Consider the following 14009-nt stretch of genomic DNA (forward strand, 5'->3'; position numbering starts at 1 on the left):
TAGCCACATGCGGCTATTTAAATCTAAATAGTAATTGAATAAAATTTAAAATTTAGTTCCTTAGACCTACTAATCACATTTCAAGTGTTCAATAGCCAAATGTGCTATATTGGACAGTGCAAATGTAGAACATTTCCTTCATTGTGGAAAGTTTTATCACTCAGTACTGTTTTAGACACTGAGCATCAACATCTGCTCACATCATAAGGAGAGTGAAAGCTGACATTGAAAGCCTCCTGATGAAAACCACATCTCTACTTATAATCTTGCACATGGATCAAACCTGAGTTGGATCAAGTTTCTGGATGCATCTGTCAATTCACAAGAAATACAGAGGGCAGGGTAATATGCTGACTGGCATCATTAATATGCAATCAGAAAAATCCGGATTGTAGAAAATTCTACAGGTCAAATGACCCAAGTTCTTCAATAGATAAATTATAAGAAAATAAAATGAAGAGAAGGAATCTGCAGATTAAAAGAGACAATTTTTTCAAACTGTCAGGACTAAAGTATAGTGTTTGTGGATGAGCTCTTGGATGAAAACCTGCAAAGAAATGATTCTTATAAAGTTAGGTATTGATTCCTGATGGGAGAGGGGCTGTGATTGCATATGGGGCACTGGATGGTCGGGCACTGGATGGTCTGGCAAATACTTTTTCTTTCCTGGGCAGTAGTTATAAAAGTGTTCATCTAGCATAGCTCAGTAAGCCATATTTTTGTTTTCCATGGCTTTCTCTATAAATGTTTTATTTTATAATAAAAAAAAGGAACCTAGTTCTGTCATCAATGCCACGTTGCCTCTGACAGATTTATGATTTATGATCTTTACATTTCATTACTAAACCTCTTTACTAAATACCACCTCTATTCTCCATTGCATTAACATTCAAGAAGATTACATTCTGCTCACTCTAAGGTACCACACAGCTCTCTAAAGATTTTTAAAAGCTTTTCATTTTCTCTTGCTGTCAGCTTATGCATGTAGTTTTCAGAGGAATTTGCTTTTCAGTATCTCACGTGTCTTTAAATGTGCTTGTCTAGACCTTGTTCTCAACTCTCTCTCGACTACTTTCAATAGAATATGTCACTTTTTACTTTTCTTTGTCTTATAATGATAGACTATTCTGCTAGATGCAGGAAAGATGATTGATTCTAGTCCACCCCTTTCAATATTCACTTATGAGAACTGAGTTCCATAGAAGACAAAATGATTCACCAAAGGCATAGAACTAATTTGGAGTAAAGCTGGGCCTGGATCTTTGGTCCTCTAAGCCTCCTCTTCTGTTTCTCTCCTAACGCCCGTCTCTTGGCTAGGGCAATTTTTGTTTTTAACTGAGATCCTCACTCCTATCCTGTCCATCATTTTCACCTATGTTGGGAAGATTCATCTTACCACTCATCTTCATTCCAGTTTTCCACCCTCCTTCCGCTGAGTGCTTTGATAGGAATTTCAGTAGTGCATTCATGCATTCTCTTATTTTTAAAAAGTTTGTTTCTCTTGTTTTTTGGAGAAATTCATCATGTGCACAAAGAAACATGTGCAAGAATGTTCATTGTAGCACTGTTTCCAACAGTTCAAAGATACTAGAGAAAGAGGCAAATAATAGTGATATAGTCGTGTGATTGAATACTGTACAGCAATGAAAATGAATGAGTGCAGCTCCTCCTATAAACATGAATAAATCTAAAAAATCTTATATGAAGTGTAAAAAACAAGTTCTGGAAACAGATGTATAAGTATTTATGGGGGTTGCAAAAGTTCAATCAGCCACTGCAAAAGACTGCAGTAACGCAGTTCAATTCTGACTGTACCCAGATTTAGGCCATACTCCATAGGTCAAGTTCAGTTCTTTACAAGATTGTCCTTCAGGAACCAGCCACATGTTTCGGGGCCCTGATCACCTGCACTTCTAATAAACTAGCTACAAATTTGGGGGTTCCACCTCCACCTCAGTTTCAATAATTGACTAGAGCTCCCTGAAAGCACTGTATTTATTGTAATGAGTATATTTTAGAAAAAAGGAACAAATAAGAAGGAAACAAAAGAAGAGATGCAGAGGGCAATGTCTGGGAGAGTCTCAAATGCAAGTTTCTGTGTGCTTACCATGTGGAGTCAAGACAGTCAACCTCCCAGCACAGAGATGTGTCTTATCAATTGTGGAAAGCTCATTGGAGCTTTAAGTGTCCCCAACTTATATGGGGTTTCATTACGTAGACAAGATTAGGGAGGCGGGTTGACATGATGCAGCTCAAAGCCCCAACACCCTAAGCACCTGGTTGGGGTTTCTGGTGGGGCCAGCCCCCACCCTAAGACTAAAGGAGTGGCTTGCCCCTGATCACATGGTGTGGTCCTGGGGCCACCATGAATAACATGACACTCTTACCAAGGGAAATTCCAGGGGACAAAGACCAGCCAAGTGTTCATTATGCTACAGTATTATATCATTTACATAAAATTCAAAAACACAAAAATAGTTTCTAAATTGTTTATTGATACCTAAGTATATATTACATTATTTTTATAAAACCGGGGAATAATATCACTGAATTTAGGACAGAGCTTACTCCTGTGGGTGGAGAAAGGTAATTATGGAGAATATGTATTATAATATATACTGTATAATAATATATAGTATAAAAAGATTATCGGGACTGGTTTATGCGACTGTGGGGATTAGCAATTCCAAATTCCGTAGAACAGTCTGTAAGTCAGAAATGCCAATGAAAGTGAAATTGTATGCCCCAGGGGAAGCTGGCTGGCTGAAGTGGAGGAAGAAATTCTTCTTTTTGATGTCTGAAATCCTCAGATCTGGCCTTTAAGACTTCCAGCCGACTGGATGAAGAGACTCTCCTCATTGCCAAGGGCAATCGCCGTGGTTGATTGTAGGTGCAATCAATAGACTATAGATGCAAATCCATCTACAGAATACTCTCACAGTAACAACCTGGCCAGTGTTTGCTGGACCAAGCAACTGGACACCATAACCTAGCCAAGTTGACATGTGAAATTAACTGTTATAGACATATATGTCCCGTTATGGACAATGTTCATCCTTTTTCTTAAGTTTAGCTTCGCATCCTGAACTGACATTTCATTATTCTTGTGGGGGAAAAAATAACAAATGTGAACTCCTTCATGTCAAAAAGGCTACTTCTTCTGGTTATTAGCTGAGCAGGAGTTACTCCGAGTAGGGCTGATTTCAGCACTCTTCACTGATGAGTTGCTTTCTTTCCTTCAGCCTTTCTGGAGTCAGTGGCCTTAAATAGTCCCTCTATATTAAAAAACACACAGGAAGTGGGCCTCCCTCTCAAGCTAAGCTCTGCATCAGCACTTCCACTGCCCACTACTGATGTTTTTTATCCTACAACAGCAGCTTGCCATCTTCCTTGCCTTAAGTGCCAACCAATCCCTTTAACTGAGAATTTGATAGAATCTTTACTCTAAATCCTAAATAGTTTTGGTAGGGTCTAATTTGATTAATCTAACTAATTGGATAGAATCTGAAAGTCCAGTTTTCTAAGGAAGTATATCCACAAACTTTTAGGCAGTCGGTTACTCTGTTAAACATTTACAGAAAGTTTTAAGGCATGAAGCAAACATCGCAGCAGAGACTCTGGTAATGAGCTTTTTTGCTGTGTTGAAAATGCAAACCAGCACAAACAGTACTAGTGTGACCAGGGGAAGGCCTGTGACCCCATGTCCTCCCTGAGCCACATCTATACAAGCCTGAGAAAGTAGCATGGCAGAGATGATCACAGCACGTGACAAGTTTGCCTCACTGGCAATTTGCTTTATGAAATACATAGGCTCCTAGGAAGGCTTTCATGCAACTTGAATCATTTTGGTAAAGCAAATTAAAATTGAAATTAGCCACCAATATTCATAGCACATAAATTCGTAATCACAATAGCCAAAAGATATGGAATATTATTTGGCCATAAAAAGGAATGCAGTTCTGATACATGCTACATAGATGAACCTTGAAGACATGTTGAGTGAAATAAGCCAGACACGAAAGAACAAATATTTTATGATTCTACTGACATGAAATGTCTAGGATAGGCAAATCTGTACAAAAGAAGTTGATTAGAGGTTACCAGGGGCTAGGGGGAAGGAAAATAGGGAGTTATCGCTTAATGGATCCAGAGTTTCTGTTGGGGGTGTTGACAAAGTTTTGGTAATGGATGGAGGTGATGGTAGTGCAACATTATGAATGTAATGAATTCTGCTAGGGCATACACTTTAAAATGGTTAAGATGGGAAATTTTATGTTATATGTAAATTGCCACGATAATTTTTTTTGTATTTTAAAAAGACAAAAAAAATTGAAATTACCTGCTGAAATTTAAATTAAATATTATTTGGTTGAAACAGCTTCTTCACTGATTACCATGATGTCTTAGCCACAGAAGACTTTGCTGCTAACATCCACTGTTGCCTTCCTCATATCTTTGTACCCCAGAAGCTTTTGCTCTTACATGAGTTTTCACCAACACTTCAATGGCAATTCCATGAGGTGCTGGGATATCGTACTGACGAGTCAGGGTTCTTTGGGGTGTTGGAAATGTCCCCTCTTTAGATCTGGATGGTAGTTTTACGGGTATATACAAATGTAAAGATCCCTGGAGCTGTACAATAAAAGACCCCTTTTCTACGGAATGTAACTAATGCTTGAACTTATAAAAAGAGAGAAATAGACTGGGACCAAAGGGACTGACTGGTAGACCAGTAAGCCGGGCTGGTTGGGGGAGAACTAGAAGAAGCACAAGGCAGGCTATGGAGTTAATGGAGACCTGGCTTCCTGCTCTGGCTCTGCGGGGGGCTGGCGGCCTGACCTTAACCTCGCTGAGCCTCACTTCCCTGTCTTTCAGTGGGGGCCACCAGTTCCTACTACTTAGGGTTGTTGGGGTGAGGGCGGTTCAACGAGAAAATGCTGTAAAGCACTTGGCCTTGTACCTGCCATGGACAAAAGGCTCAACGAGTGGCAGCTATTATGATTAGCTATCATTCATCCTCCATCGTTTTACAAAAAAGTTAAAGCTTAATTATAACACCCTTCTCAAGTTATGTTTCTTTGAGATATCTTTAGAAAAACAAAGGCCCTTGGGGGATTTTTCTGCTGGTCCATGGGGAAGAAGAAAGCAGGGCATTGTTTCCCCCCTCTCTCCAGCCACACTCGGAACTACTGACCTTGCGACGGCTGGGCTGGAGGAGGCGGGGCTTTGGCCTCTAGGACCGAGTGCTGTGGGGGGGGCGGGGGGGGGCAGGGCTGGTGGCACATCACCAGGCAGTTTTCTGGGGGGTGGCGCTTATCTGCTGAGAAGCTAAGCGAAAGATCTGGTCCTAATTCATGGGCTCAGATGATGTTTTCATCAACAAACAAATTCTTGTGAAACCCTTCGATTAAGGAAACAGTGAGTAAGCCCATTCTTGAGCCAGACTCTGACGATTTCAGATCCCACGTGCTCTTTCCAAGTGATGGTTCTCGGAGTGAGAGTTGCTTAACCTCTTTGAGCCTTGATTTTCACTTCTTTTAAAAAAGAGATAATGACGCGTAATAGGGATAATAATGAAAGCGTTTTGGAAATGGATAATGGTTGATAGCAGCACAACATTTGTAGATGTAATTAATGCTGCTGACTTGTACACTTAAGGACGGTTAAAATGCCGACTTTTATAGTATGTGTATGTTGCCACAACATACAACATACATGTGTATGTTGCCACAACATACAACATACATGTGTATGTTGCCACAATAAAATCTTAAACAGGGAAAAAACATAGAGATAATAATTGTACCTACCTCAAGGATTATTGTGAGAATTAAATGGGTTACTTAAAAATGAAGTGTTTGGTAGCACCTAAGTGTTTGCTATTATTTTCCTTACTTTAGGCACCATGGGTAAAGGGGGAATACAAATGTGCTTTATGATATTAAAAACGAATTACTGGGAAGCAGCTGTGGCTCCATCAGCTGGGCTTCCGTCTACCATATGGGAGGCCCTGGGTTCATGTCCCGGGGCCTCCTTGTGAAGACAGGCTCGCCCGCGCTCTGCAGAGAACCACCTGGCCCGCAAGTACCGTGGAGAGGCAACTCAGTAAGGTCATGCAACAAAAAGGGAAACAAGCAAAAAAACACAGAAGAGTGCGCAGAGAATGGGCACAGAGAGCAGACAGCAAATAAGCTGCAAGGTGGGGAGGGAAAATAAAATAAATAAGTACAGACACAGAAGAACGCACAGAGAATGGACACAGAAAGCAGACAGCATGCAAAAAGTCACAAGGGGGGAAGGGTAAAAAAAAAATGAAAAAAAAAATGAATGACTTACATGAGGAAACTGTTAGAGAGCAAATATATAACGAGTTTGAGAACATCCACAACAAGCTGGCCACCATCTATGTATGTGCTGAGAAAATTCCAAGTAAGGAAAGCCCACCGTGGGGTGAACAGTTTGATTTTGTTGAAGATATAAAGACAGAATGGAACTTTTTAAAGGAAGAAGTGTTTGGTGTTTGACAAAAGGCTCACCTGATTTCTCTTGATGTTGCTTTAAAGGGATCCTGGTTCCCTCAATCTGTAAAATGAAGAAGTGATTTAGCATGTCCAATTTTAAAAATGTTTTGACTTGAAAATTCTTAAGGCTAGTATACACCTACCAATCCTTAAAACATATATATGGTAGAGCAGATGTAGCTCAGTTGTTGAGTGCCTGTTTCCCATGTATGAGGTCCTGGGTTCAATACCCAGTACCTCCTAAAAGGAAAAAAAAAATAAAAAAAATGCACACACTCTTAAAACATTATAAAACATATAAGCATGTATATATGTTTCTATCATAATATATATTACAATATACATTATATATATATATATATATAATCTCCAAGTATCTTCTTGGATCAATCTTAGACAACCTTAGAGGCAAGAGTTTCTTAGAAATAAAAGGATTCCTATTCATATACTAATTTTCATTTACTCATCCTTATTCATTTACTTCATTTACTCATTTATTCAGTGCCAGTGATGGTGACATATGGAATGCAAATGAACTATGAGATAAATGTCCTGTCTTTGAGATAAAAGTCCAATTAGCAAGACAAAATTGACTCAGGATTTATCTAAGTACTAGAAGAACAGTGCCTTGCACATATTAGGTCTTCAGAAATCAAGATCTTAATGTGTTGATCAATTAGCTACTGCTCTGAAATCTTGGCTGGCTTGCTCTGGATGGCTCCTGGTTTCTTGGCTGGCTCTGCCCTTGAAGCTCTCTAGTCCCATTCTGGCCCACTCCCTGTACCAGGCCCCCAGGCCACAGCTCCGTACATGCTGTGCTATCTTTGCAGTCTTTTCCTCTCTTCTAGAATTCTGTGCCCCACCTTCCTCTGCCCGATGAGCTCAGGCTGCCATGTAAAGAGCTTGTGGATGGCCCCTTTTCTGCTCCCAGGCAGAAGGGATGTTTCTGTCCACTGACCGGCGCCACAGGACTGGTCCATACCTCCATGGCAGGACTTATTGGCCTGTACAATTTTTTTACACATCAGTTTCTACGCACTGTCAGGAGTCACCCCTGGATCTGCATCACCAAGCATGGTATGAGCGAGCATTATAGAGACTCAAGAAATGTACGTTCAGGAAGCGAACTTGGCCCAGTGGTTAGGGCGTCCACCTACCATATGGGCGGTCTGCGGTTCAAACCCCGGGCCTCCTTGACCCGTGTGCAGCTGGCCCATGCACAGTGCTGATGCGCAGTGCGCCCCGTAAGGAGAGCCACCCAGCGCAAAAGTGCAGCCTGCCCAGGAATGGTGCCGCACACATGGAAAAGAGGCACAGATTCCCGTGCCGCTGACAACAACAGAAACGGACAAAGAAAAACACGGAGCAAATAGACACAGAGAACAGAAAACTGGGGCGGGGGGGAAGGAGAGAGAAATAAATAAATAAATCTTTAAAAAAAAAAAAAAGAAATGTACGTTGAGGGGGCAGATGTGGCTCAATCAGTTGAGCTTCTGCCTCCCACATGGGAGCCCAGGTTCAGTTCCCAGTGCCTCCTTAAAAAAAGGGAAAAGGAAGGACAAACAATAAGCAAGACAAATGAAAAACAAAAACAACTCAGGGAAGCTGATGTGACTCAGTGGTTGAGTGTTGGCTTCCCACACTTGAGGTCCTTGGTTCAGTTCCTAACCCTCGGTACCTCAAAAAAAAAAAAAAAAAAAAAAAAAATATATATATATATATATATATATATATGTATATGTTGAGTGAATGGAAAAGGATGCTCTATGATGTAAGAGCTAAAATAAGTCCACAGAGGATGTGCTTAAGAAGGATGGAAATGGAGAGAGGGATCCGTGCTCCTGGAAAGAGCAGAGAGTTCTCTTTCTTTCTAATGAATAGAAATTCCCCTCATCTTTCATCTCTCATCTGTCAGGAACCAAGAGAGATTTTTCTCTATACTCAAATTTTCCTTGTATATGAAAATGGAAAGCATTTCACCACTGAAGTTGATGGAGAACCATGACAGATTTTTTAGTTTCCTTTTTCCCCCTCACTTAAGTTGAGCAGTTGTGCAACCGAGACTGGCCCTTTTGCTGGATCATTTAGCGGTGGGGTTAGCCACTGGTACACTCCAAACAAGACACACATTGTATTTCTCTGGGTCTAAGAACCAACAATTCAATAATTGTTTGTTTCCAGAATAGAACTCCCTGGTGCCAGGGCCAAAAGAGTTGGCACTCATTCCGGAGCAAACTTCACAAACAAGTTCAAGGTGAGGGCCATCTCCACTCTACCGGGATCCCGTGTGGCAGGTATAAGACCAAGGACCCGCCAGAAGAAATCGGAATGAAAGGTCATCTTGTAGAGACGGAGAAAACAAAAGAAAAATCTTGTTCCTAAATTCATTAGAGATTCCAGATAAAGCAGGTAGAGCAGGTCAGGTGAATCTGAACAACTGTGGGAACAGGAACTCAGAGGCAAAGTGTGTGCTAATGTCTGAGGACCCTTCTGAACATTTGGGGAATCTACTGATAGGATTTTAGTTGCATTTCCTCTCTGAAAACTATATTTCTGGGAACTTTCAGATTTAGCCAAATGTGAAAGGAAGATAAGAACAGGGAAAAAAGAGTAGGGAGAGGGAATTTATGCTTGCCAGAGTAGTGCAGAGAATAAATAAAGCTTTTACAATTATATCAGGGAAGGAAATACTAGAAATTAAAGTAGATATACTAAGTAGAGGAGGAGGGTGAAATACAAGATGCTTACAAATGGCTGGGTACTCAAGTACCCTTTTGAAATCTCCCTTTCACAAACAAAAACAGCTACCCGAGTAGTGCTGGTGCAAATGCCCAATATACATAGGTACAGTGAAGGTTTTCCCCTTGGGACAAGCGTTCCTGATTCTCTATATAGTCCCAAGAACCAGAAAAATTGTTTGCAGAATTAAAACAACAAACAAACAAACGAAAAACACATACGGCTCTAGGAGAGGGAAAAAAGCAAAGACAAACCTACTAGCTTTAGATTTAAACAAGCTGTTTTTCTTGAAAACTATTAAAAACAAGAAGTGTCAAAAAACAAAACAAGGCGGCGGACTTGGCCCAATGGATAGGGCGTCCGTCTACCACACGGGAGGTCCGCAGTTCAAACCCCGGGCCTCCTTGACCCGTGTGGAGCTGGCCCATGCGCAGTGCTGATATGAGCAAGGAGTGCCCTGCCACACAGGGGTGTCCCCCGTGTAGGGGAGCCCCACACGCAAGGAGTGCACCCCGTAAGAAGAGCCACCCAGCGTGAAAGAAAGTGCAGCCTGCCCAGGAGTGGCGCCGCACACATGGAGAGCTGACGCAACAAGATGACGCAACCAAAAGAAACACAGATTCCCGTGCCACTGACAACAACCGAAGCGGACAAAGAAGACACAGCAAATAGACACAGAGAACAGACAACCGGGGTGGGGGGAGAAGGGGAAATAAATAAATAAATAAATAAATCTTAAAAAAAAACAAGGGAAGCAGATGTGGCTCAAGTGATTGGGCTCCTGCCTACCACACGGGAAGTTCATGGTTCAGTTTCTGGTGCCTCCTAAAGAAGACAGCGAGCTGGCACAATGGGCAGGTGTGGCAAACTGACACAACAAGATGATGCAACAAGAGACACAAGAAGCAAACCCAATGAGAGATACAACAGAAGCAGGGAATGGAGGTGGCTTAAGCAATTAGGCACCTCCCTTCCACATCAGAGGTCCCGGATTCAGTTCCCAGTGCCTCTTAAAGAAGCAAAGAAGATGAACAGACACAGCAAGTGCAAACAACAAGGGGATGGGGAGAAATAAATAAATAAAATAAATCTGAAAAAAAAAACACACAACAAAAAACAAGCGGTGTCAATTCTGAGTTAATGGAAATTCATAGAGAAAAATTATCTTCTCACCAAAGGTATACCTTCCTTGCCAACTCAAACATTATTTACTCACACTTATTTACATATCTCTGAATGAGATACATATAAGCTGTATAAGCTTTCCTTCCCTTTATTTCTTAAGTTTTATTTAAATTATGTATGTACATGATTTTAAAAATTGGGGAGCAGAGAAGAGTTACCCCAATCCCCAGGGGTAACCTCCTTTAATCATTTCTGTTTTAGATCTTTTGGTGGTAATTCTCAAAACTCCAAATAATATGTTGATGTCATTAATTTTTGACATATTAGCTTCAGGCGATATCATGTGAGTCTCCGATATGAAAAATATTCACTGATACTATCCTTGCCTCCTCCAGTTTTAATAATAACAATGTTTAGTTTGTCCATCAGTTCCCTTGCCCCTTTGTGCCTAGAGATTGCGCCGGAGTCTGCCAGTGTCAGAGTCCATCACTCTGGGTCTTGGGACCTGCTTCCTAAGAGGCTTCCTCGAATGGGGAGAAGGGCTGGGACCCCTGTGTGCAGGCAAGACCTACTGCCTTAGGGCCTTGCATTAGGTCAGGTTTTCAGGGAGTCACTCACCCTAGCAGCCCTAACTCTCCCTGGGCAACTTGCCTAACTTCTCCGAAGAAGACCCCTCCGTTTTGGGTCCTGGGAGTCCAGAGCGCAGGGCTGGGGCAGATCAGGCAGGGTACCCCAGGCAGGCTTCCAATTTGCTCACGACTTTCAGCACCTTCTCTTGTTCTTATTCTTTAAGCCTGTTGGCGCCGAGCCCAGAGCTTCCCTGGGGTTTTGCCAGGAAGACTGGCTCCCACCTCCCCTCCCACCCCCACCTGCAAGTATTCTGGGCTGCAGTTTAAGTCACCCAGTTTCACCCATCAACATGCCTGCATTTGCTTTGTCTTCTAGAAATGTTTTAAAAATCTCTCTTCCACTGACGGTGTTTTCCATTTCTCGTCACTGTTGTAGGTTTATTCCCTCTCACCTTCCTCTCCTGGCACTTTAGTGGGCAATTGGAAGGCAGGTGCAGCATTACATAGCCAGGCCCTGACCTCAGCCATTCTAAGTCAGACCCAGAGCCTATGTAAACCTGGGGAAAAAATGACTTCCTACTAGACATGGTGCTTTTGGAGCCTGCTTTTTAAACTTAGCAATATGTTTTGAAGTGCTTTCTATATCATTGTTATGTTATGGCTGCCTAGTGTTTTCTTTTATATGTAGCCTATAATTTGCTTAACCAGCAACCATATTACAGGGCATTTAGGTGATTTGTAATTTTACTCTATTAAATAAATGCACAGTGAGTATCTTTGTGTAATCTGTGCACATCACTATTTCCTTGGGATACATTTCTAGAAATGAAACCACTGAGTCAAAAGGTGGCAAGTTTTTAAGGCATTTGACATACATTGCCAAATAACTTACAGGGAAATTTATTTATTATTAGTTATTTATTTACCCCCACCCCCACCCCCCTGCCACTTGCTTGCTGTCTGCTCTCTGTGTCCATTCGCTGTGCATTCTTCTGGGTTTCCTTGTCTCCCTTTGTTGCTTCATCTTGCTGCACCAGCTCTCCGCGGGCACAGGTAGGGTCAGCTCTCCGCGGGCGCGGGCCAGCTTGCCTTCACAAGTCATGTGGTAGACAGGAGCCCAATCAGTTGAGCCCCATCCGCTTCCCTTTATAGGAAATTTATACCAATTTTTCACTGGACATTGTTCTTCTTATAAATATTGCTCATTTGGTAGGCAAAAATGCAATCTTATTTTAATTTGTTTTACCTGCTTTATCACACATCTATCCATTTATCCACCCCTCTATCAACCGTATTTTTTAAATTTGGAGTGGGTACAGCACAGTGGTTGAGTGTCTGTTTTCCATGTATGAGGTCCCAGATTCAATCACCAGTACCTAAAAAAAACAGAAAGAAAAAAAATTAGCTTTTAATCAGTACATTGTGTTTTTAATATCCCAAACCAGCTGGAGAGATCTACTAAAATCACACAACTAGAACCACACTATTTTTTTCTCCGTTCTCCCCTTCCCTCTCCCTCCTTTCCCTATAACTGCTAATCTTTTTTTCCATCTCTACAAATAAGCTAGTTCTAGTCATCTCTTACAAGGATGCACAATTTTTGTCCTTATGCATCTTGCTTGTGTCACTGAGAATAATGTTTTCAAGGTTCATCTATGTTGCAGTATGCCTTATAACTTCATTTTTTCTTATGGACAAATAATATTCCATTGTGTGTTTATACCACATTTTGTTTATCCATTCATTTGTTGATGAACATTTGAGTTGTTTCCAGCTTTTGGCTATTGTGAATAATGCTGCTATACACATTGGTGTGTAAGTATCTATTGCAACCCTGTTTGATTATATACCTAGAAGTGAGTTTGCCAAGTTGATGGTAATTCTATATTTCACTTTTTGAGGAACCATATTGCTTTCCACAGGGGCTGCACCATTTTGCATTCCAAACACCAAAGCACTAGAATTCCTACTTCTTTGCATCCTCTCCAATCCCTACTATTTTCTTAAATAATAGCCATCCTTATGGGTATGAAGTGGTTATTTCATTGTGGTTTGAATTTGCATTTCTTGAACAACTAATAATGTGAAGCATCTTTCATATGTTTATTGGTCATCTATATATCTTCTTTGGAAAAGTATCTGTTTAAGTCCTTAGCCCATTTCAAAATTGGATTGTTTGTCTTTTTGCTGTTGAGTTGAAGGAGTTCTTTTTATATTCTGGATATTAAACCCTTATCTGATATATGGCTTGCCAGATTCTAGGTCACTATGATTTCCCCCTCTATTATCTTCTAAGAGTTTCATATTTTTAGCTCTTATATTTAGGTCTTTGATTCATTTTGAATTGATTTTTGTACAACTGCATTATTCTGCATGTGGATATCCAACCTTCCCAACACTATTTGTTAAAGAGACTATTCTTTCCCCCACTGCATTTACTTACCACCCTTGTCAGAAATCAATTGGCCATAGATGTGTGAGTCTATTTCTGGGCTTTCATTTCTCTTCCACTGATTTATTTGTATATCTTTGTGCCAATGCCACAGTTTTGATTACTGTCACTTTGCAATACAATTTGAAATTGGGAAGTGCAAGTTCTCCAACCCTGTTCTTTTTCAAGGTTGTTTTGACTATTCAGGTCCTTTGCAGTTCCATATGCACTTGAGGATTGCTTTTGTTGTTTTTTTTTTTCATTTCTAAAAAAAAAAAAAAGGCCTTCAGGAACTTTAATAGGCATTGCATTGAATTTATATTTTGTTTTGGGTAATATTGACATATTAACCATGTTAATTCTTCTAATCCATGAAAAGGAGTTGTCTTGCCATTTATTTAGGTCTATTTTAATTTCTTTCAGCAGTCTTATGTGGTTTTCAGTATATAGTGTTTTGTATCCTTAGTTAAAAATATTCCTAGGTATTTTATTCTTTTTGATGCTATTAAGGTTTTTTGTTGTTGGGTTGTTTATTTGTTCATTTTTAAGAGGTCCCAGGGTTTGAACCTGGGATCTTGTTTTTTTTTGTTTTTATTTCTCCTCCCTCCCCCGCCCCCCCATTGT

The sequence above is a fragment of the Dasypus novemcinctus genome, chromosome 15 (genome assembly GCF_030445035.2).
Source record: "Dasypus novemcinctus isolate mDasNov1 chromosome 15, mDasNov1.1.hap2, whole genome shotgun sequence".
Lineage (NCBI taxonomy): Eukaryota > Metazoa > Chordata > Mammalia > Cingulata > Dasypodidae > Dasypus > Dasypus novemcinctus.